Source organism: Sus scrofa, chromosome 14 (genome assembly GCF_000003025.6).
Source record: "Sus scrofa isolate TJ Tabasco breed Duroc chromosome 14, Sscrofa11.1, whole genome shotgun sequence".
NCBI classification, from domain to species: Eukaryota; Metazoa; Chordata; class Mammalia; order Artiodactyla; family Suidae; genus Sus; species Sus scrofa.
This window is the reverse complement of record NC_010456.5, coordinates 92,567,108-92,591,058: the sequence shown is the minus strand read 5'-3', so window position 1 is coordinate 92,591,058 and position 23,951 is coordinate 92,567,108. Positions and strand designations below refer to the sequence as shown.

The 23,951-nt window shown below is 38.5% G+C and overlaps 1 long non-coding RNA gene across 8 annotated transcripts in view; it reads right to left on the bottom strand.

Moving 5' to 3' along the window:
- LOC102165722 overlaps nucleotides 1–23,951 on the bottom strand; it is a 160,454-nt gene that overhangs the window by 59,245 nt on the left and 77,258 nt on the right. For 6 of the 8 annotated variants that reach the window (XR_002338470.1, XR_002338474.1, XR_002338472.1 and 3 more), the window contains 2 exons: nucleotides 22,635–22,740; nucleotides 17,390–19,020 (listed from right to left, as the gene is read on the bottom strand). This is a non-coding gene — a long non-coding RNA (uncharacterized LOC102165722). Of the gene's footprint in view, nucleotides 1–17,389; nucleotides 19,021–22,634; nucleotides 22,744–23,951 lie in introns of those variants that run through there. The other 2 variants (XR_002338473.1, XR_002338471.1) reach the window with 2 other exon arrangements.

Below are 23,951 nucleotides of genomic sequence, written 5' to 3'. Positions count from 1 at the left end.
TGTACCTCATTATCCAGCCACTGGTATCCCCACCCAGGAACGGAAGTTCTCAATGAGCACAGTGTCGCTCCTTCTCTCCTATTTACCACGAAATCCTCAGAGGCTAGTACAGAGTAGTAATGAACATTTGTTGATTGAATATGTAAAACCCTGTGACTCACCCAATCATAATTCCATTTTGGTTAAATGTTTATATAAAACAATTGATTGGTATTTTCATTTTTATTTGACAGTTGATCTCACTGACCTCATACAGCCTACTAAGTGTGGGGACCTCATCCATGTCTCTTAAATTCAGACTGTTCTTATTTCACTTTCAAATATGCCCTACCTCACAGGAAATTCAGGTTCTAAAATTTTCTCTTTGCTTTATATTTGTCTTTACATTAAATTACCATCAGTGTTTGAATTTTTTATGTGTCTAAATTGAATTTTCCAATCTTCACAAATTATAGTATCATTGTTTCACTATAATACATTTTGATCATTTAAATGAATTCAATTCAATCTGCATCTGAAAAAATAACTGATGTATCTCAAAGAGGTAATAAAACTTAGGATAAGTAATTTCTCAGTAAAGCCTAACTTCTGTTAGGAAAATCTCATATAGCAACCTCTGGAAACAGCCCTTTCCTTCCTTCCTGAGGGGAAGAAAGCAGTGTGATAGAGTAGAAGGAGCAGTCATGCCTGGGTTCAAATCCTACCTCTGGCATTTATAACTCATTAACCTTGCCAAGTTGCTTAAGTGCAGCCAGTTTCACTATTTATAAAATGGAAAAAATAAAGCCCACATTGCACAGTTTTAGTGTGAATTACAGATAACTTGGACAAAACATGTTGTTCATTTAATAAGAACAAGCATGTTTTAATTATGTACATTTAAAAATGTTTTTAACTCTGTGAAAATGGTGTATTCTTGAAACAGTTTCTTGTAAAGCAATGTTCTTCATTCAAATTCCCTTCATCATCTTGGCTTTGATTATAATATGTAAATTTGCTGGGGACAACGAAGAGGAAGAAGAATTCAAAAATGTGACTTTTACCTTTTTTTTAGGCCTGTAAACTTTTCTAAAACAAATATCTAAATGGAAGAAACATGACCATTTTTGGCTAAATGAAAAATGTTCAAAGTCCTAAAATCTTACGTGAAAAGTACGGAGTAAATTTTATTTGGGGCAGAAGAGTTTGCATTTGGACTAAAAAAGTTTAGAATATAATTTTAAGTCTACAATTCAACAGAACCCAGTGGACTGAAATGACAGTCACACTGTGATCGGATAGACTTGAACTGTAACTAAAGCTAAAAAAAAAAAAAAAAAAATGACATTTTTTTAAAATAAAATAAACCATTATATTCAGATTGTCTTATAGTAATTTGGGGCCATAGTCTCCTGCTTTTTAATGTGATAGATTTGGGGTTGAGATGGTATCAGTGGTCACTCCAGCTCTAATATTCCCTGACTTGTCTGATACTGTGGAATATGAGAAACATGGATAAAAACAAGGTTGGTCATCACAATCTACCATGAGGATAACAGTTTTGTGCCAATTCCAATAAAGCATCATAGCCTAAAGCAGTTTTTCTTAACCTTGGGGAGATCGCAGAACCCTTTAAGAAGCTGAGGAAAGCTACAATGTCTCTCATGAGAATAAAGTTTATAATTCCTTATAATTTCTCAGTGAACCGATAAGCCCCAGATTAAGAACCTTTGTATCAGGGAGTTTCCTGCTTTGGGGGAATGTCTTGTCAGCTCAGGCTGCTATAACAAAAGACCATAAACTGGGTGGCTTATAAACAACAGAAATTTATTTCTCACAATTTTGGAGATAGGAAGTGTCTGCACAGTAAGGACCCTCTTTCGGATTGCAGGCTACCAACCTGTTGATGTGTCCTCACAGAGTGGAGAGCAGAAAAACGAAGCAAGCACTCAGGTGACTGTTATAAGGGTGCTAATTCCATTCACAAGGGCTCCACTCTCCTGATTTCATCTAACCTTAAAGGCATCCAAGGATGCCAGAACCATCACACCAGGGGTAGGATTTCAATGTATGGCTTTTGAGGGACATATTCAGTCCATTACAAGGGAGTTGCTGGGGACTGTCCATAGATTCTTAAGATAGGAACTATAGGAGTTTAGATGGACACCTCCAGGTAGAACCACTGGTAGCTATTCAAAGGCAAATATGGCCCCAAAATCTTGAGATTTGCTTCAGGTTATTCACTTCATCATTTGTTTAGCTCAAATTTCTACTAGCTTTATCCATGTTCAGATTCAAAATAGTCTTATTAATTGAAAAGAAACAGATGTCAAAAGTATGAGCCTATTAAAATGACTAGTTAAGAAGTATCTCAATAACTGCTCTACAATCTACCCTCTCACTTAAACTTCTTGATTTATTTTAATCTCAGTTTCCCCTTCTAGACAAAAGGAATGATAACATATACTCTATCACTCAGGAGAGCTTGAAGATAAAGCAGGATGATTAGTATAATTACAATGATAGGATTAGCAGTAGCTAACAGTTCTGGTGGATTTAGGATGTGCCAAGGACTGTGCTGAACATTCCTGGTAGGGCATTGGTAGAGCATAATGAATACTTTAATTAATCTTCCCAGTAACCTTCCAATTTTTATTCCCATTTTACCCATGAGGAAAAGTAGAGGCATACAGAGATTCACTAGTGCAAAATGAGTTTGTTAAGTGCTGAGCAGAATGCAAACAACAGCCATTAGATGGCAGAGTTCAGGGTCCTAAACTCTACACTCAACTTCCTTCTATAAGACCAATACTTACATATAAACTTATATGTTTATATTATATGTAAACTATGTGAAAGAAATTATACCTACATGTGCTATAGATGTAACATCTATGGTGCCACTGGAAATCAGAAGATAATGTTTTATTTTATATAGAATAAAATAAGCAATCATTCACAAGGAATTAAGCACAACAGACTTGTGTTTGGATCCCAACTCTGCTATTAACCAGTTGTGTGACCTTCACCTGGTATTTTAGCTCTCTGAGCCTCTACGTCTTTGTCTAAGTTTCCTCAAAAGTAGACTCTGAGCAAGTAGTTCATTTGGAAGAAAATCTCATGAAACAGCAGTAGGCAAGGCAATCTACAGATTCAGTGCAATCTCTATCAAATTACCAATGACATTTTTCACAGAATTAGAACAAAAAAATTTTTAATTTGTATGGAAATAAAAAAGACCCCAAATAGCCAAAGCAATCCTGGGAAATAAAAAAGGAGCTGAAGGAATCAGGCTCCCTGTCTTCAGACTATATGAAAAAGCTATGCTCATCAAAATGATATGGTACTGGCACAGAAACAGAAACAGAAATCAACTGAACGAGATGGAAAGCCCAAAATAAATCCACACACTTACAGTCAATTAATCTATGACAAAGAATATACAATGGAGAGAAGACAGTATCTTCAATGAGTGGTGCTGGGAAAACTGGACAACTACAAGTAAAAGAATGAGATTTGAACATTCTCTAACACCATACACAAAAATAAACTCAGAATGGATTAAAGATCTAACTGAAGGCTGGATATTATAAAACTCTTAGAGGAAAACATAGGCAGAACACTTTTGTCCTACATCTTAGAGTAATGAAAATTAAAAATAAACAAATGGAACCTAAGAAACTTGAAAACTTTTGCACAGCAAAGAAACTATAAACAAGACAAAAAGCCAACCTATAGAATAGGAGAAAATATTTGCAAATAAAGTTACCAAGGGATTAATCTCCAAAATATACAAATAGCTCATTTAGCTCTATACCAAAAAAAGACAAACCTAATAAAAAAGTGGGCCAAAGATCTAAATAGACATTTCTCTGAAGATGACAAATAGATGGCCAAAAAAACACATGAAAAGATGATCAAAATCAGTAATTATTAGAGAAATGCAAATCAAAACTACAATGAAGAGGAGTTCCCATTGTGGCTCAGCAGGTTAAGAACCTGACTAGTACCCATGAGAATGTGGGTTCTATCCATAGCCTCAATCAGTGGGTTAAGGAACTGGCATTTGCCATGAGTTGCAACATTTGGCACAGATGCAGCTCAGATCTTGCTTCACTGTGGCTGCAGCATAGGCTGGTGGCTGCAGCTCTGATTTGACCCCTAGCCTGGGAACTTCCACGTGCTGGAGGTGCAGCCCTAAAAAGAAAAAGGAAAAAAAAAAAACTACAATCAAGTATCACCTCACACCTGTCAGAATGGCCATCATCAAAAAGTCTACAAACAATAAATGTTGAATAGGGTATGGGGAGAAGGGAACCCTCCTACACAATTGGTAGGAATGTAAATTGGTACAACCACTATGGAGAACAGTATGCATGTTCCATAAAAAACTAAAACTGGAACTAACATGTGACCCAGCAATCCCACTCCTCGGCATATATGCAGAGAAAACCATAATTCAAAGGCATCCTAATGTTCACTGCAACACTATTTACAATAGCACTATTTACAAGAGCCAAGACATGGAAGCAACCTCAATGTCCATCAACAGAGGAAAAGATAAAATGATGTGGTATATATATATATATATACACACACACACATATGCTGTTGAAAATTACTCAGCAATGAAAAAAAGAATGAAATAATGCCATTTTCAGCAACTTCGATGGACCTAGCAATTATCATACTAAGTGAAGTAAGTCAAACAGAGAAAGACAAATGTCATATGATGTCACTTATATGTGGAATCTAAAAAAATGTTGCAAATGAACTTATTTAGGAAACAGAAACAGACTCACAGACGTTGAAAACAAAGTTATGGTTACCAAAGGGAAAGCATGGGATGGGGGGATAAATTAGGAGTTTGGGATTAGCATATACACATTGCTATATGTAAAACTTATAATCAACAAGGACTACCATACAGCACAGGGAACTCTGCTCAATATTCTTTAATAACCTACATGGGAAAAGAATCTGAAAAAAGAATGGACTTGTGTATATGTATAACTGAATCACTCACTGTACACCTGAAATGAACACAACATTGTGAATCAAGTACACTCCCAATATAAAATAAAAATCACAGGAGTTCCCTGGTGGCCTAGCAGTTAAGAATTCTGTGTTGTCATGCTGTGGCTTGGGTTTGATCCCTGGCCCAGGAACTTCCACATGCCTCAGGCACAGCCAAAAAGAAATTAAATTTTTTAAAAAAAGAAAAGAAAAGAAAATAGATTTACTAAATTTAAGAAAAAAAGAAATAATGGTAGGTGAGTGGAGCAGTGACAAGGGAAGTCACCCACAGTTGGTAATTATAGTTTATACCATAGGGGTACTCTAAAAGCCTCTGCAGAAGAGGTGCCTTAAGTTGCCCACATGGGGGATAGGACAGCTGGGGGATAGGAGAGCTGCAGTATTTCTACACCAACTTCCAACAGTCTTTGGGTGAAGGCCATACCTGGGAGATACTACTTTTTTTTTTTTTTTGTCATTTTCTAGGTCCATATGGAGGTTCCTAGGCTAGGGGTCAAACCAGAACTTATAGCTGCCAGCCTATGCCACAGCCACAGCAACACAGGATCCCAGCTGTGTCTGCAACCTACACCACAGCTTACGGCAACACTGTATCCTTAACCCACTGAGCAAGGTAGTTGGGTTCATTAACCACTGAGCCACAACGGGAACTCCAAGACATTACTTCTTAGGCAATTTTGGATTGCCATTACACAGATCCATAGCCTATACCTGCTAGGAAAATTCTTCAAGCAATGAGATACAGATGCTGCTGGTAACTGAGGTCCAGCCTGCCTGCAAGGATAACAACCAAGAGCAAGTGAGCAGGGCACAAAGAGCATTTGCTGCACTCAAACTTATCTCAGCTGTAAAAGGGTGGAGTGACCTACCTTTCAGGTGACTATACAATAAGCTGCAGTGTATATTACTGGAGGAAGTCTCTAAGATGTCTCTACTCTTCACCAATAAAACCAGTGCCCTTTTTGGCAGCTACTATCTTTCAGTTCCTACCTGTGTTAAAATGTAAGCAAATCCATGTAGATCACATGCATAATATGAAAACAAAGGAGTTAACATGAACAAATTTGGATTTCTAAGAAAGAACAGTAATTCGAACTACTCCATGGAGTAGTTGTGGACTTCCTGTTGTTGCTCGGCAGAAACGAATCTGACGAGTGTCCATGAAGATGCAGGTTTGATACCTGGCCTCGCTCAGTGGGTTAAGGATCCAGCTCTGCCATGAGCTGTGGTGTAGATCACAGATGCATCTCAGCTCTGATGTTGCTATGGCTGTGGCTTAGGCCAGCAGTTACAGCTCCAATTTGACCCCTAGCCAGGGAACCTCCATAAAAAGACCCAAAAAAAGAAAAGAAATAAATAAACATCCTTGCAAGTGGGCAAATGTTTACGTCTGTACACACTTCAAAACATAATGGATACAGTTCAATGGAAATATATTCAGCATAGCTTAAAAACCTGGTCATTCACATTGTGTTTAAAGAGGAGTGAGCCTCAGAAAATATGAGTGCTTTGCCAAGGTCACATAGGTAGTTTCTGGCATAGCACAGCTCCTGTTTCACTGTCCTTTCCCCTACACCATTGTCTTTTGTAGTTTTCCTACAATTATTGAAGTGAAGTCTGTGATTTCCTGGAGTTATTATTTGCTCTAGTACTAACACTTTATTATTACTCTCCCAAGGAGCTACCGTCCTAATTAACTTCTTATTTCAACCTAAACTACAATTTAAGCTATCACTGATTTTCAGTGAGCTCATCTTTACAAAAGATAAGAAAAATGTCCTCACCGAGGCTACCAATAAAAAACACATTCTGAAGATAATGCAAATTTAATCTTCCAAATTAAAACACATACTAAAATGTGCATTATCCTTACAGATCAGGATGCATTATTATCCAAATGAATATCACATGTATGGCTTTCTATTATTGTGTGTTACTTAAATGTGGCTGGAGCAAATAGCAGTTGTTAAATAATCTTCAGAAAAAAACTCTGTTAGTTCAGTATTATCTGCATATTTTTTTAAAGGCAATAAAAGCGAAAGCAATTCAATTAATATTTCTTTGGGGTATTCTTGGAACTGCCTTGATCTAAGGAAAGTATCTTCAAAGAGTCATGCACTCTGATAACTTTCAATGAGATGTTAGCTCAGAAATAACGTCACACTTCAGGAGGATTTACTAATCATTTAGTCATTTGCCTTCTATGAGAGGCAGAAGATGTTAAATTTTACTTAACCTGACTTAAAGAAGGAACAAGTAGCTGAAAGAGTAATAGGCTCTAGGGTTGTTCAAATTTTTAAAACTGTCATTTACTAGCCTGAAGCAGGTAACTTGACTTCTCTGTGCCTCAGTTATCTTCATCTGTGAAAATGCAAATACCATAACCTACTTGGGAAAGTATGAGGATCGAATGAGATAATATATAGATATCATGCATGATAGTGTTTGGCACAGGGTAGACATTTTTTATAAAAGTTCCACCTCATATCTGTCAGAATGGCCATCATTAGTAAATCCACAAATAACAAATGCTGGATGGGGTGTGGAGAAAAGGGAACCCTCCTGCATTGTTGGTGGGAATGTAAGCTGGTACAACCACTAAGGAGAACAGTATGGAGGTACCTTAGAAATTTATACATAGAACTACCATATAACCCAGCAATCCCACTCTTGGGCATATATTCCAGACAAAACTTTCCTTAAAAAAGACACATGCACCCACATGTTCATTACAGCTCTATTTTTTTTTTTTTTTTCGCCATTTCTTGGGCTGCTCCCGCGGCATATGGAGGTTCCCAGGCTAGGGGTCTAATCAGATCTGTAGTGCCAGCCTATGCCAGAGCCACAGCAACGAGGGATCCGAGCCACATATGCAACCTACACCACAGCTCACGGCAACACCAGATCGTTAACCCACTGAGCAAGGCCAGGGATCAAACCTGCAACCTCATGGTTCCTAGTTGGATTCGTTACCCACTGCACCACAACGGGAACTCCCTACAGCTCTATTCACAATAGCCAAAACACAGAAACAACCCAAATGTCCATCAACAGATGATTGGATTAGGAAGATGTGGTATATATACACAATGGAATACTACTCAGCCATAAAAAAGAAGGAAATAATGCCATTTGCAGCAACATGGATGAAACTAGAGATTCTCATCCTGAGTGAAGTAAGTCAGAACAAGAAAGACAAATACCATATGATATCACTTATATCTGGAACCTGATATAAGGCACAAATGAACCTTTCTACAGAAAAGAAAATCATGGCCTTGGAGAATAGACTTGTGTTTGCCAAGGGGGAGGGGAAGGGAGTGGGATGGATTGGGAGCTTGGGGATATAGATGCAAACTATTGCTTTTGGAATGGATTAGCAATGAGATCCTGCTGTGTAGCACTGGGAACTATGTCTAGTCACTTATGATGGAGCATGATAATATGAGAAAATAGAATGTTTACATGTATGAGTAACTGGGTCACCATGCTGTACAGTAGGGAAAAAAATTGTATTGGTGAAATAACTATTAAAAAATAATAATAACAAAAATTTTAAAAATTAAAAACTTAAAAAAATAAAAAAAAAGAAATTAGAATTTAGAAAAATTCTCCAAACTTAGGGGGAGGGAGGATTAAAAGATAATTATGTGAACTTCTACTCTCCTTTTAGGGGCATGTTGAAACGCATCAGCCTCAGAGTCATCTGACTTTGTAGGCAACTGTAAGTACACTGGCATAACCAGCATGCAAGTATCTCACAACTTAAAAAAACTGTTAAGGTATGCGTAGTTGGTTGAATAGTGTTCCCCCCAAAATTCATGTCTACTTGGAACATCAGAATGTGACCTTATTGGGAAATAAGTTCCTTACAGATGTTATTAGTTAAGGATCCCAAGACTAAGTCATCCTGGATTTAGAGTGACTAGTGTTTTTCCAAGAGGAGATGATGCAGAGATAAAGAGGGAAGAGGCCATGTGGAAATGATGCAGAAATTGGAATTATGTTATTGCAAGCCAAGGAATAGCAAGGATTGCTCCTAGAGTCAAGCACTAACTTGCCTTGCCCAGGAAAAGGCAAGAAAGGATGCTTCCCTAGACTCTTTGGAGGGAGCATGGCTTAGCCAACACCTTGATTTCAGACTTCTAACCTCAAGAACTATCAGGATAAGTTTCTGCTGTTCGAAGCCATGTTTGTGGTAATTTGTTACGGCAGCCACAGGAAACTATATCTGATTATCTTACTTTCTGTTTAGTAGAGAAGAAAATGCCAGCGCTTATGGTTTTATTCCCCTGTGAGACATGAAGCAGTTTTGTTTCTAATTTGGCATTCTTATCTTGGCATTCTTTTTTCATTTCTACCAGCTAAAAAACCAAAAATAAAACCTTGGTTTCTCTAATTTTTCTTTTGAAGCCATTCCATCATGCTACTACTATCTTCATTAATGCAGTAAATAAAAGTTGATCTATGCTTACCTTCTGTATGAGATTCTAATGTTTTAAGAATTACACTTTGACGAAGTATAGATAACTAACAATGACGGTAATATCAGCGATGGTCATGAGAACAGAGAAGATATAGATGATAATGATGCACTGTTTCCCCCTCAGGACAAGCTTTCACATGGGACATAAAAGAAAGCATTACTCAGGCTCTGGAGACAGCCCAGGCACTGGCACACAACATGAGCAACGTGAGCATCCCCCAAGCCCACCAAGGATGATACACAGAAATCAAGCTCTGTGATGGCCTCAAGGGTATTGCCTCTCTGCTTTTACGAAAAGAATACCTTCAGTTCCTACAGCAGCCTTTGAAAGAGCCCTGTCAAAAAGAGGCCCCTTCCCATAAAGCCTAATCAACATTCAAGTGCTCACTCTTGGATCTGGGACAATCCAAAGAGACTTCAAGGCAAGTCCAACCTGCATCTCTGGTGGGCTTTGTGGGTATAACTTAACACAGTTCCCATACATACAGATGTTCTTTTATATGAATATTGGCAGTCATAAAGACAAATTTTACTATAGTTTGAAGTCTATTTTTTCTCTCAGGACACAGAATTTTCAAAAACCATCATTTTATCATCCTGATCAATGAGGAAATGATTCAAATCTCAAAAATTCTAATAAGGGATAAATTGGCCACCATGGAAAAGTTCTCTTAATTTTTGTAACGAGCTGTATATTTTTTTTCTCCTGAAAGGAGATAAAGACAAATGAATAGATAACAGACAAATAATAAACCAATCACTATTTTCTGTGTTCTTTTGGCCTCCAAAACCACATCTTGCTGAGTCATGATTGGTTTCGAAAGAGGGAAAGATGCAGATGATAACCCTGGAAAGAAAAAGGATTATGTCATCACGGCACAAATCTGTCACTCTCGCTTCTGGTCAGGGTTGAGCCTCCCATTCTATCCCATTGCTCAGCAGTTTACTTTACCCTCCTGAAAGCAATCTTCACTGATTACCTAAGAAATGGGAATGTCTATCTTCCTCTGTTTCATTTATAAACTAAATGGATGGTTTTCGGTTGTGGATCACCCCGCGAAAAGCTTTTTGTCCATTTCAAAGCAATTAAGAGTGGTAATTGCTCCAGGGCCTTTTTTCCGCCTCTTCATTTCTCACTGAGAGAGGCTAGCAGCATGACCTCCCTGCCTGTGGTCTCCACCATGTCTCCCAGGGTTCAAAGCAGGGAAAGCAACACCCCAGGGACAGGCTCCATTTTGACAGCAATTTTCTCATTTATGCTCCCCTTGCTGCAGGCTAGATCACCCATCAAACAATAGTCCCCAAATGACAGTCTCAGATGTATAGGATAGGGTGTTAGCAGCAGGGGTTGGAGCTGAGGACACTGAGCTGAGCACCAGACACAGAACAAGAGACTTTGGTTCTGCTTTTAGCTCTGGTGGAAACTTAAGCAGGCCATTTACCCTTCTGCATCCATGCAATCTCATATGATCTATTTTGACATTTTTTTCCACTAATATCTTGGGTTAGAGTTCTTTCCAGAAACATATGGATATTTTAATTGAATAATCTAAATAAAAATTTTTAAAAATTGTAATAGATCTGAAAGATAGAATATAATGTAGCCATTAAAAAATATGTTCACGGAGTTCTGTTGAGAGACATGTTTCTACAATTTTTCTTAGCCTCTCTGCTTATATTTTCTATGCTGAAAACTCCATCTTGTCCTGCTTTACTTTTACCCTATATTCCTGCTTGAAAAACAGTCACAGTGCTGGTAAATAACTTAAGCTTAAGAACAAAGACCAAAAGGCATAAGTTATTTATGTAATCAGCTGAATGAGGACATAATGTGTTGATCTAGGCATGCTGGACCTGTGCAGATGGCATGCCGTTTGCACAGCATGATACGTCCTGTTAAGAATAAGAGGAAGATGAACCTCATGGCCCCAAGGGGTTTATGAGGGGTCGTTAGCAGGATATGCATCAGCAAGGAGAACAAGGTGCAAACCTAGGCAGGCAGGGTTGCCAAAGATAGGCACACAACCTGCAGAAGCACAATGGTGATTCTCTAGTTGCTATGCATAGATAGCTGACACCAGGCTTCCTCAATGCTAATGATTGTTAAATGCCTAAAGGTCAGAGTAAAAGCTTAACCAGCTACCAGCTACATGACTTAAAAAATTCTGCACCTGCAGCCCCCTCCTCACTTGAGGTAATCCTAAAGAGCACAATAAAAGCAGTGTGGTTTCTTGAGGTGGGGCTCTTGGCCCCTGAGACCTTGAGTTTCCTCATTCCCACTTTTGACTAAGTTAAATGTCTCTGTGTCTTGTTTTATGTTAACCTTTTCTTAAGTTTCACAGCACCCGTTCTTCAGCCCTCACCTGCTGAGCTGGTCTTGGCAGACTTCCCACAGTGGTTCAGAGGAAACAAATCTGACTAGCATCTGCAAGGACACAGGTTTGATCCCTGGTTTTGCTCACTGGGTTAAGGGTCTGGCGTTGCCATGAGCTGTGGTGTAGCTCACAGATGCAGCTCAGATTCCGCATTGGCTGTGGTGTAGGCCAGCAGCTACAGCTCCGATTCAACCCCTACCTTGGGAACCTCCACATGCTGCTGGTGTGGCCTAAAAAGACAAAAAAAAAATTATGTTCATGAAGGATTTTTATTGACAGAGAAATGCTCACAACAGCAAGCAGAGCTAGGCCAGAACTTGTTTTACATTATGCTCAATATATATTGGAAAGGAAATGCATCAAAGTGTTATTTACTGGTTGCCTCTGTCATTTTTTTCTTTCTTCTTTATGTTTTTCTGAATTTTCCACAAAGAAATGATTATATATATGAATATATATACATGTAAAACAACTACAGTGGAGGTGTCTTAAAAGTTATTCCTCTCTTATCAGTCTCCAAATCTCCCACTATCTCTTTCTCTACCTTTCTACCAAACTGGCAGGTTCAAACTAGGTTCCCCCCAAAAATACTTTTCTTAAATGTTCCCTGTACAGAAAATCTGCACTTGGACTCTTGTAGAAGTTCTGAGAGAGAAAGTATGTTCTCTATTCTCAAAGAACCAAAAAAAAGATTTTGACCACCATAATGCTCATGTGAGAAATCATATCCTGTTATGGCTTTACCTCCAATCACAGTGACTTAAAGTCCTACTGAAAAGAGATTTTTGGAGTTCCCGTCGTGGCGCAGTGGTTAACGAATCCGACTAGGAACCATGAGGTTGCAGGTTCGGTCCCTGCCCTCGCTCAGTGGGTTAACGATCCGGCGTTGCCGTGAGCTGTGGTGTAGGTTGCAGACGCGGCTTGGATCCTGCGTTGCTGTGGCTCTGGTGTAGGCTGGTGGCTGCAGCTCCGATTCGACCCCTAGCCTGGGAACCTCCATATGCCGCGGGAGCGGCCCAAGAAATAGCAAAAAGACAAAAAAAAAAAAAAAAAGAGATTTTTCTCTCTCTTTTAAAAGCTTCATAAATGATGATGAACCTGTTATCTCCCCAAACCTTACCTCTGCCTTCATTCCCAGGCTAACCTCAGTTGGATAGTGGTCGATGACTAAAACACTGTACATCTAATCAATATCCAAACAACATTCTGTGGCAATGTTGTAGAGCATGATCCATCAATCTTTCACAACATTATGTGACCTAGGAGACTGGGGCTAGGATTACTGGGTAAACTTCCCAGATCAGTCTTAGTTGGGAAAGAACAAAATGAAATAGATCCTTTTACTGACAACATTCTGAAGGCCATTGATACGCTAATGTGTTTTGCTAATATGGAGAGTGACTATTGTTCCCAGCATTCCTCCAAAACATGTAACCACGGAAAATTTTTTTCTTAAGACTCTAAAGTTCTGGAGTTCCTGTCGTGGCTCAGTGGTTAACGAATCCAACTAGGAACCATGAAGTTGTGGGTTTGATCCCTGGCTTTGCTCAGTGGGTTAAGGATCCGGCATTGCCATGAGCTATGGTGTAGGTCGCAGACTCGGCTTGGATCCCGTGTTACTGTGACTGTGGTGTAGGCTGGCGGCTACAGCTCTGATTCGACCCCTAGCCTGGGAACTTCCATATGCCACGGGAGCGGCCCTAGAAATGGCAAAAAGACAAAAAAAAAAAAAAAAAGACTCTAAAGTTCTGAGGGGAACAGTTTTGAAAGTACTTCTCTAAAGGACCGAATCAAATTCATGAGGATTGAGGATGAAACCAATAGGGACCACCCCATGGCATGCCATTCAACATGTGGTGCCAATTCGTTCTGAATGGAGCTGCCTGGCCTACATATTCTGCTGAGTGGTCAGTTGTGGGTAGTCAAATGTCAGACAACAGACCCAGCAGAAAGGGACGCCTCCACCTCTCCCATTGTTGTATGTATTCGTGAGAACTGCTCTTGGCAAGGGAACTCAATGAGCTTAATCTTTGCTGGAAGGACCCTAGATTGCATAAGCTAATTTTTAGGGTCCCAGACCCTCTCCTCTTCTGGCTGCAAGGATCATGGCAAAGCTGCTTTGCATTGAGAATTATTGGTCACTTAAGAGAATCCAAGATTCAACTATTTTTTGTGGGGCTAGTAGAATTGTTGGTCTGCATGAGGGAATTCATGTTGCACCTAAAAAGCAGAAACTGCTGAAGAAAGAGAAAGAATGATGGAGGCAGGAGAATCAAACCTCATTCATTGATTTACTCCAGGAACACCCACTGAATTCTACCATTAGATGCAGTTGTATTCCTGGGTGTGATCGGTAAAGGGATAATTCATTCCTGACTTTAGACCGAAAAAAAAAAAAAAAAAAAGCAGAAGCTGCTTGGTTCCTGCTGCTGGTCACCATGTCAGCATTAAGGTCCAGGATTGCCAAATAGTTTGGATTTTTCAAGAGAAACAGTAAATGTAGATACATAAGAGGTTTATTGAATATAATTCATATAATATACAATCCATCCACTTAAATTATCTTTACAGATACATTCATAGAGTTGTATAATCATCACCACAATCCAACTTTCCTGAATTTTTTTCAGTGTTAGTTCAAATGTACTGGAAGTGAAGTATAAGCCAAAAAAGTACACCCTTTATGTTCAACATGTGGGCTTCTGGTATAGATAGAAAAAGAAAAAAAAATACCACATACCTCTTTCTGAAATTATAACCAGTAGTATTGAGCTGGTACACAAGAAGTAAACGGTACTGACCAATAGTCTAGTTGGAAACTTATTTATTGCATAACTTAGGACAAATTTACAAACATGTAGCAAAGAAACATATGGGCAACCCTAAATTTTATGGGTTCCCTGAAAGGAATTTTAAAGCACTAAAATACACACCAAAAAAGTAATCTCTTGAGGATAGGAAAAAAGTCTGATTCGTTTAGACATTACCAGTACCTAACACAACATCTGGCACAGAGATAGCACTTGTTAGATGGTGGTCTAACTCTATGCTCAATAATTTGTATGTAAGAGTGGGATGGTTTTCCTTTCACTAACAACCACTTATCTTTCAACGGGAATGCAAGAGAAGATATTCTGTGACTAGATGAGAAGCTACACAAGAAATCCTTTAGACTCTATGATTCTACTCCCTATGAACATCTCCAAAATAATGCATTCAAGAATTAATATGAAATATATGAAAACTTGCTACACTTTTATCAATTCCTTACTAACTAGTATTCCAACACTCTGAATATTGCTAAGACCACCCCTACACCCCCTCCCCCATCAATAAGAACTCACTGTATTAACATAAGATGTAGAGAAGTAATAAGGCCCTTGAAGTCACAACCAGGGGACAGGAACTGAAGAATGTGCTCTTGCTGAACAGGGCAGCAAATTGGCCTGTTGTGGCCTAGGTGATTCAGAACTATTTTTTCTATGTCAGCACAATCCTAAAACTGTATCTAGGTCAGAGGTCAGAGCTAGTTCAAAGCATCCACAGAAGTTACATCCACTCTGGGTCATGTCCAAAGTAACCATCAGCCCTTTAAGTAACAGGACCCTTGACTTAACCTCAAGTGGACATATACCTCCAGATGACCCACAGAGCAAGCCCAGCTTTCTAAAGGGATTCAGTCAAATAATTTTCAGCCATTCCAATTGGAAAAAAAAAAAACCTTGATTTATCTATCTAAGCCTGATGGCATTCCCAAGACAGAGTTAAAACCAAAACAACCTGGTGGAGTTGAAGGATTGAGAGTGTTGGCTAACCAAGACTTTAAAACCTGGTGAGAAAGGAAAGAGAATGAAGTAGAAACTAGTGTTCTCATCTTAGGCATTTACCTGCTAAATCCAGCAGTAAGACATTAGCAAAAACACTATCAGAGCTGAATATATCTGAGTATCATAATCTATGAATTTTTAACATTAAGGCCAAGCTAACAACCATTGCAAAATATCAAGAGCTTGAGATTAAACTCCCCTACTGATACTTGGACTCAGGTCACTGTTCAAAAAGTCATCAATTTCCAAGAAAAGTAGAAAATATCAAGAACAGGTATTTCCTCCTGCAAGGAAAGCAAGTATTAAAATAATCAATCTCATTGACGTGTGTGTGTGTGTGTGTGTGTGTGTGTGTGTGTGTGTGAGATAAAAGAATTCCTAGTTATATCAGAGGATTTATGAAGGAAGTGCTTTCTAAAGTAAAAATTTACATGCAAAAAAATGAAGTGCATTTCAAGAAGACCTCTGTGTTCTATATTCTTTGACTATAAATATTCTATAAATATACAAATACATATAAATATTCTATAAATATATAAGTATATTTATAAATATAAAATTCATTTAAAATACATAAATATATATAGTCAGATACAGTACTTTTTTTTTCAGATATTTCCCCACACAGTTTCCATAGCTATGGACATTTGGAATTAAAGACAGCAAAACCTCCCACTCATTTTTGTTGTTCAACTTTTCCTTTGAAAGCTTTATCTGCCTAATTGTAGAAAGCTCAGTTTCTCAACCAATAGATCATCAGCTACCAGCTGTTATGAACACCTAATCCAGCATTTTTCTCCAAGCTAGTTTTTACTATCTTATTCTTCACAACTTCAAAGTCTGACCAACAGAAAGAGAAAGACAACTGGCTGATGCTTTTAGTTATCAACATGCATTCTCCATACCCCATCATAAAAGATACTAAGAACTTGGAGAAGTCAAAGGATCTGAAAAATGAAAAGGAAATTCCTAACCCGAAGCAGATGGGGATCTTCTCCGTTTACAATCTGGTATTTTGTGAGATGTCTCCTCCTTTCTGCCCACCTCACATTGGCTCATCTCCAGCCCTCTGAAACTTGAGAGCCAGAGAGTTATGAGAAGTTTAATTTCATTTTATCCCCCAAGCCTTTTTCTTCTCCATGACACTCACATTGACAGTTTAAAGAAAATAAGTTTTGTGCAAAATTCTTTCTAGGGCAAAATTATCCACAGTTCTTAACTGAAAAGTGAATTTTATGACAATGTCTGATCATAAAACTTTGCCGGGGTTAAAGCTGGCAGCAAAAATACTTTTAGTGAGAAATAAATTAAGACAGTTCAATTGCTCCGGTCCTATAATCTTTTGGTGCTCATTTATATTCAAGATAATTTCACTTGTCCATTACACAGATATTTTGATCCTTAAGACCCAAAGGGGAGAAAAAAAAGGAAACTGGGACTCTAACATCTATCCAATAATTTTTATCTGATTTTAGTTCTAAAAATGTCATCATTTGTCAAGTAGCTCCTCCAGAGCTGCTGTTTTACTTTTCGAATGGATGTTATGAACTGGTATTATACTACGAACATATTATAACATATTGATTTATCTCAATTGTTTTTCCCTTTTTTTTTTTTTTTTTTTTTGGATGCACCTGCAGCATGAAAAAGTTCCTGGGCCAGGGGTCAAACCCAAGCCACAGCTGTAACCAGAATTACATCAGTAACAATGCCAGATCTTTAACCAATTGAGCCACAGGGAACTCCTCAATTATTTTTCCTATATTTTCTTCCAAACTGTTCTGGCCACAAATAGATATGAATAGGAGAACATTAAAGTTCAATTTCACAGGAGAGCTTGATGTTCAAACATAGAAGCCAAAGGGAGAAGACCTATGACCTTTATCCTTTCTCAAGTTATCTGGGAACATAGAAATGCAGTCATGGACCCACTGACCCTAGGCCTATAAAACAGGAATCTACATTGTAACAATCCCCTAGAATTCCCCTAGCTGATTCAAAGTATGAAAAGCACTGTTCTAAGCACTGCTCTTAACTGATCTATGCTCTTTGTCATAATGTGTAGTCTTCAATATTCAAAGTCAGTAGGGAATATATATGAAGTTGTCCTCGCAATCACAATGTTGGGTTATATAAAATCAAAAAATTTATAGCTGGAAAAAATTAGAGAATAAATTTAGATATCTATTTACTCATGCAAAAACAAAACAAGACAAAACCTAATCAAGGTCCAAGCAGGGCAAGTGATTTGCTGACAGCAACACAGCATTTTAGTGGTAGAACAAGGACGGGAAGCCAGCCCCAGCAATTCACAATTTAGTACTATTTCTACCACCACGGCACCAAGCAGACCAAAGTGGGCACTTATAACAAGAACTAAAAAAGGGCTAATATTGATCAATTCTTTACTATATATCAATCCGTTACTTGTTCTACATGTATATGTTCATTTAATCTTGACAATAAGAGAACAGCACAGGTAAAATCATCACTTTCATTTTTAAAATGAGAATATTGAGAGAGAATGAGATATGTGAGATATGTGTCTAAGAGCACACTTCTCCAAATGGTAAGTTAACTGTTTTCAGAAAGACAGACTTATGCTCTGGCAACCATGCATTAATGCCATACTTTTTCTGATGCAAATATTCATTCTCCATTTATCTTTAATCCACAATATCCAATACACTTGCTAATAGAATTTATCATAATTTCCTTTAAACAAGGGTGTTATTTTACCCACAAGTAGCACAGCCCAACTGAATTTGATTCCATTGTGATTATTTCCAGAGATAAACAATAGAGAATTTAAATTCAAGTAAATCATAGTAATCCCCCCTTATCCTCAGGGGGATATGCTCCAAGACCCCCACTAGATGCCCAAAACCATGGACAATACTGTGTCTTTTCTTATACATCCATATATATATGATAAGTTTAATTTATAAAGTAGATTATAATTACATACACACAAATATATATAATACATAATATATAAATATGTAAACATAGGAAGAGATTAACAATAATAATAAAATAGAACAATTACAAAAATATACTATAATAAAAGTTACGTGAATGTGGTCTCTCTCTCAAAATATCTCATTATACTGTTCTCACCCTCCTTGTAATGATGTGAGATAAAAGGCCTAGGTGATGAGATGAGGTGAGCTGAATGATGTAGGCATTGGGATATAGCATTAGGCTACTACCAACCTTCTGATAATATGTCAGAGGGAGGATCATCTGCTTGGGGTGGTCCTGGATCACTGAGTCATGATGATGTCCACAGCTGGATGTCAATGGCAGATGATGTCTATGGTTGGGGATCCAAGACAGGACAGAGAGGGATGATGAGAGATTTCATCATACTACTTAGAACTTTCAAACTTAAAGTGCATTTAAAGTGCAATTTAAAACTTATGAATTATTTATTTATTTATGGAATTTAATCATTATACATATATAGTGGAATTTTCATATACATATATAGTGGAATTTTTTTTTTTTTTTTTGCCCTTCAGGGCCACACCTGTGGCATATGGAAGTTCTCAGGCTAGGGGTGAAATCGGAGCTGCAGTTGTCGGGCTACACCACAGTCATAGCCACAGCCATAGCCACACAGAATATGAGCTGCATCGGCAAACTATACCACAACTCACAGCAATGCCAGATCCTTAACCCACTGAGCAAGCCCAGAGATCAAACCCTCATCCTCATGGATACTAGTCAGGTTCATTACTGCTGAGCCACAACAGAAACTACCATTTAATATTTTTTGACCATGGTTGGCCACAGATAACCGAAACCACAGAAAGCAAAACCATGAATAAGAGGGGATTGCTATACCTCCTTTTCCAGGAGCCCATTATTTCACATTTCTAGGCAAAGAAACCACTGCAGCATCATGCAAGGTGTTTGTAACTCTAGCAGAGGGCCATGACCTGTTTTATAAAGCACTGATTCTCATTTTCTTAACTTGTATAAATGAGAGTGGCCAACATCTAGTAACTCCAGATTCATTTTCTTGGAAATATCACTTCACACTCGTTTTAAGACTCAAATAAAACAGGCCATGAGAAGTTTGTGCAAGGTTGTCAAGAAGGGACAAGGAGGATGTGTTCCTAAATCAGGTGATTCACAGGATTCACTCACCTGAATATTAAGAAACATTGTACTAGCAGCCTGAACATAAAAGGTAAAAAGACAGTGTCTGATCCTTGGTTTGGTAATGACCTCCACTCCTTGATAAAGACTCTTCATGGAGTTCGCGTCGTGGCGCAGTGGTTAACGAATCCGACTAGGAACCATGAGGTTGAGGGTTCGGTCCCTGCCCTTGCTCAGTGGGTTAAGGATCCGGGGTTGCTGTGAGCTGTGGTGTAGGTCGCAGATGCGGCTTGGATCCCGAGTTGCTGTGGCTCTGGTGTAGGCCAGCGGCTACAGCTCTGATTAGACCCCTAGCCTGGGAACCTCCGTGTGCCGCAAGAGCAGCCATAGAAAAGGCAAAAAGACAAAAAAAAAAAAAATACTGCATCCCCATGGATACTTGTCAGATTTGTTACCAGTGCGCCACCACAAGAACTTCAACATTAATATTTTAATCACAACTTTTACACCAAATCTAAATTCAGATAAAGTACTTAATGACTCCAGGAAATATTTTTTCATGAATAAAAAAAATGGGAGTTCCCATTGTGGCGCAGTAGAAACGAATCCAACTAGGAATCATGAGGTTGCAGGTTGATCGCTGGCCTCACTCAGTGGGTTAAGGATCTGGCATTGCCATGAGCTGTAGTGTAGGTCGCAGATGCAGCTCGGATCTGGCACTGCTGCGGCTCTGGTGTAGGCCAGCAACAACAGCTCCAATTAGACCCCTACCTTGGGAACCTCCATATGCCACGGGTGCGGCCCTGTAAAGACAAAAGACAAAAAATAAAAAATAAAAATAAAAATAAAAATAAAATAATGGTTGGAGCAGCAATCTTCTAGTCCATTATAACCTTAGAAGTGTGAGATTCTCTGAATTTTGCTAGACATTTTCACCTAAAAATGAAAAACTTCCCAGATAGAACTATACCAATGTGTGATGACAAAGACACTGAGTATGAAGAGATGAAAAGCTTTTCCAGAATTGTTTTACATAGTCCATTATGGAATTGGGAAGACTTCCACCCCACTGACATTCCCTCTAGAAAATTAGCACTTCCTACTTTTGCCAAATATTACAATGGTCCACATGCCACCTAACAGTAATAACTGTTTAACCTTGGCTAATGCCACCTATCAATGCACATTACTTTGGCCTGTTAGCCTCAAAAAAACCTCACAAGGTTAACTGCAATAATTCAATGACATTTACCTAAAGATCAAAATACTATGAGATGCCAGTACAGAAATAATACAGATGTCATACACTTGTTATAGCTATTCAGCAAAAATAGAAAATTTATAGCTGTATTTCTCTGCCTACTCTTGTGTGGTGTATTTATCCTAGACAACCACTGTTCTTAGATTAATGCCATTCAATCTCATTTCAAGGAGTTGACAGTGGTGCCCCTCCTCCTTTACTAGGATCCTGCCTGACAGTCACACAATATTCCAGAAGGGCCTCCAATATTAAGTCATCAGAAGCTGTTTTATGGGTTTCAAGGAGCTCCCTTCCTTTCAATATGAGAGAGATGACATTAGTTTTACTTCACCATATAAGAAAGCAAAATGTGGGGTTCCCACTGTGGCACAGAGGGTTAAGGACAAAGTGTTGTCTCTGTGACATTGCGGATTCGATCCCTGGCCTGGCACAGTGGGTCAAAGATCTGGCATTGCCGAAGTTGCAGCATAGGTCGCAGATGCAGCTCAGATTTGATCACTGGCCTGGGAACTTCCATTATGCCATGGATGTAGACGAAAAAGAAAAAATATATATAAAAAACTGGAGCTCAAATAAGTAGATAATATATACTCTAGAGCTCAAATAAGTAGCACAAATGCATTACAATACATTACATTACAATAGCTTAATGTATTCCTTGTTAAGAAATCATTTAAATCTATAAATAAACCCTATGCCTGAGAGGCAAGCTAGACACTGATGCTGCAGAGAACACACGAGTTGTTTTCAGAAAGTTTGAACTAATAATCATTGTTTTTCTGCCTTCTTGCCTCTGCTCTCTTCACTTTAAACTAGCAATTTCTTATAAAGTAATCTCTTACTCAGGAACATCTAAACATAGCAAATAATTATCTTATACTTCACTGTAAGGATAAACAATCTTGTTGCTGGTCTAAGCTTAAGAGGGCCACATCTTCATCTATCTCTAGTGGCAATGAAACCACTTTGAGTTGAGTAATTTTTAAAGGCTTTCCTCAGGCCCTTCATGGGTGAGAACATGAGTTATGTAGAGATGTCAGTCATTACAAGGGCCTCTGTGAACTAATCATTCAGGAAGCAAAATCTTTCTGAAAACAACTACTCCCTTAGGGGGACAGATGAATATTCTTTGCCAGCATGGACAGAAAAAATGTCCTTAATTATCATTTGTAGCAGTTGATAAAGCAACAGTGGCTGGCATAGTATAGGCCCTCAATAACCATCTGTAGATGAGCTGGCTGAAGAGTGTTTATTCAGTAACTACTATGTTCCCAGAACCAGAAAAAGCAAAAGTATAAGTCATGGCACAGGGTTTCAAAGAATTTATAGTATACCTGGGAAAAGCAATGACTAATTGTAAATCAATATCAGAAAAATGCACACTTTAAAAGACTTGTATTGTAGATTTTAAATTCTTTGCAGACTTTGGAAAAGGAAAAACAAACACAAGCCAGGGTAAACAACTAAACACTTTGTGGAAGAAGTGAATATGGAGCTCCTATTTGTTTCTGCTAGATTACAATGCTATGGTGAACAATTAACCAAAATTTTCAATGGCTTACCTCACATTTATTTTGGTTCAGAGGCATGATACCTGAGAGTTGGCTTTAGTTCTGCTCCATGCCTTCTTTACAAGGACTCAGACTAAAGGAACAGCCTCATTTTCATCTGCTGGCACAGAGAAGTAATAGAAATAATGAAACCACACAATGACTCTTGAAGCATCTGCTCGGTCATGGCATTTATTACTTCCATCCATATCACAATGGCTAAACCAAGTCATATACCCCTGCCATGCCTGGGGTAGCAAGTACACATTTTTTTTTTCCTATTGAGAAGAGCACAGCAAATCACTTAGTAACCAATGAGGATATAAAATCCTCTTAGAGTGAAGACAGCATATAATACAACAATAATATATTACTACTATATAACAATACAATAATACAATCTACCATACAGTATGCACAGAATGAAGCTTGGCAGAAAAAAGAATGGTAAACCATTTTGGTGGAGTGGGAGGGAGTACAAACAGCAGAAATATCTAGATCAAAAGGTATATCAGTATTGATTTTATTTAAAACTTCCAAAGGACCCTCCAAAAATGTTGTAATAATTTTCATTCAAACCAACAGTGTATGAAAGGATTTTCCAACTCTATTACTACAGAAAAGATCTATTCAGCCCATATTATCAACTGCTCAATATGCCGATTAGGAAGGTAGGGTAATTCATGTTCTCATTTTCATTCCTCTGATTATAAGTAAGGATAAACATTTTTTATATATTTTATGGCTATTTTTCCTATTTATATGCTTTTAAACCTGTAACATTTTAGTACATAGAGAGAATTTTTTACAACCTATTAAAACTCATTATAATCTACTCAGATTGAGACTTTGGCTAAAGAAAAATGGTTAAGGATTGTTGTTTGTGCAGTATCAGAATGTATTTTGTCTTTTACTTTTGGTTGGGGGGGGCGGGTGTTGCTACACGTGCAGCATATGGAAGCTCCCAGGCTAAGGATCCAATCAGAGCGGCAGCTGCAGTCCTACGCCACAGCCACGCCAATGCCAGACCCTTAACCCACTGTGAGGCCAGAGATTGAACCAGTATCCTCATGGATACTAGTTGGGTTGGTCACCACTGAGCCACAAAGGGAACTCCCTCTATTTTTTGTCTTTTTTTTTTTTTTGTCTTTTTGCTATTTCTTGGGCTGCTCCCATGGCATATGGAGGTTCCCAGGCTAGGGGTCGAATCGGAGCTGTAGCCACTGGCCTACGCCAGAGCCACAGCAATGCGGGATCCGAGCCGCGTCTGCAACCTACACCACAGCTCACGGCAACGCCGGATCGTTAACCCACTGAGCAAGGGCAGGG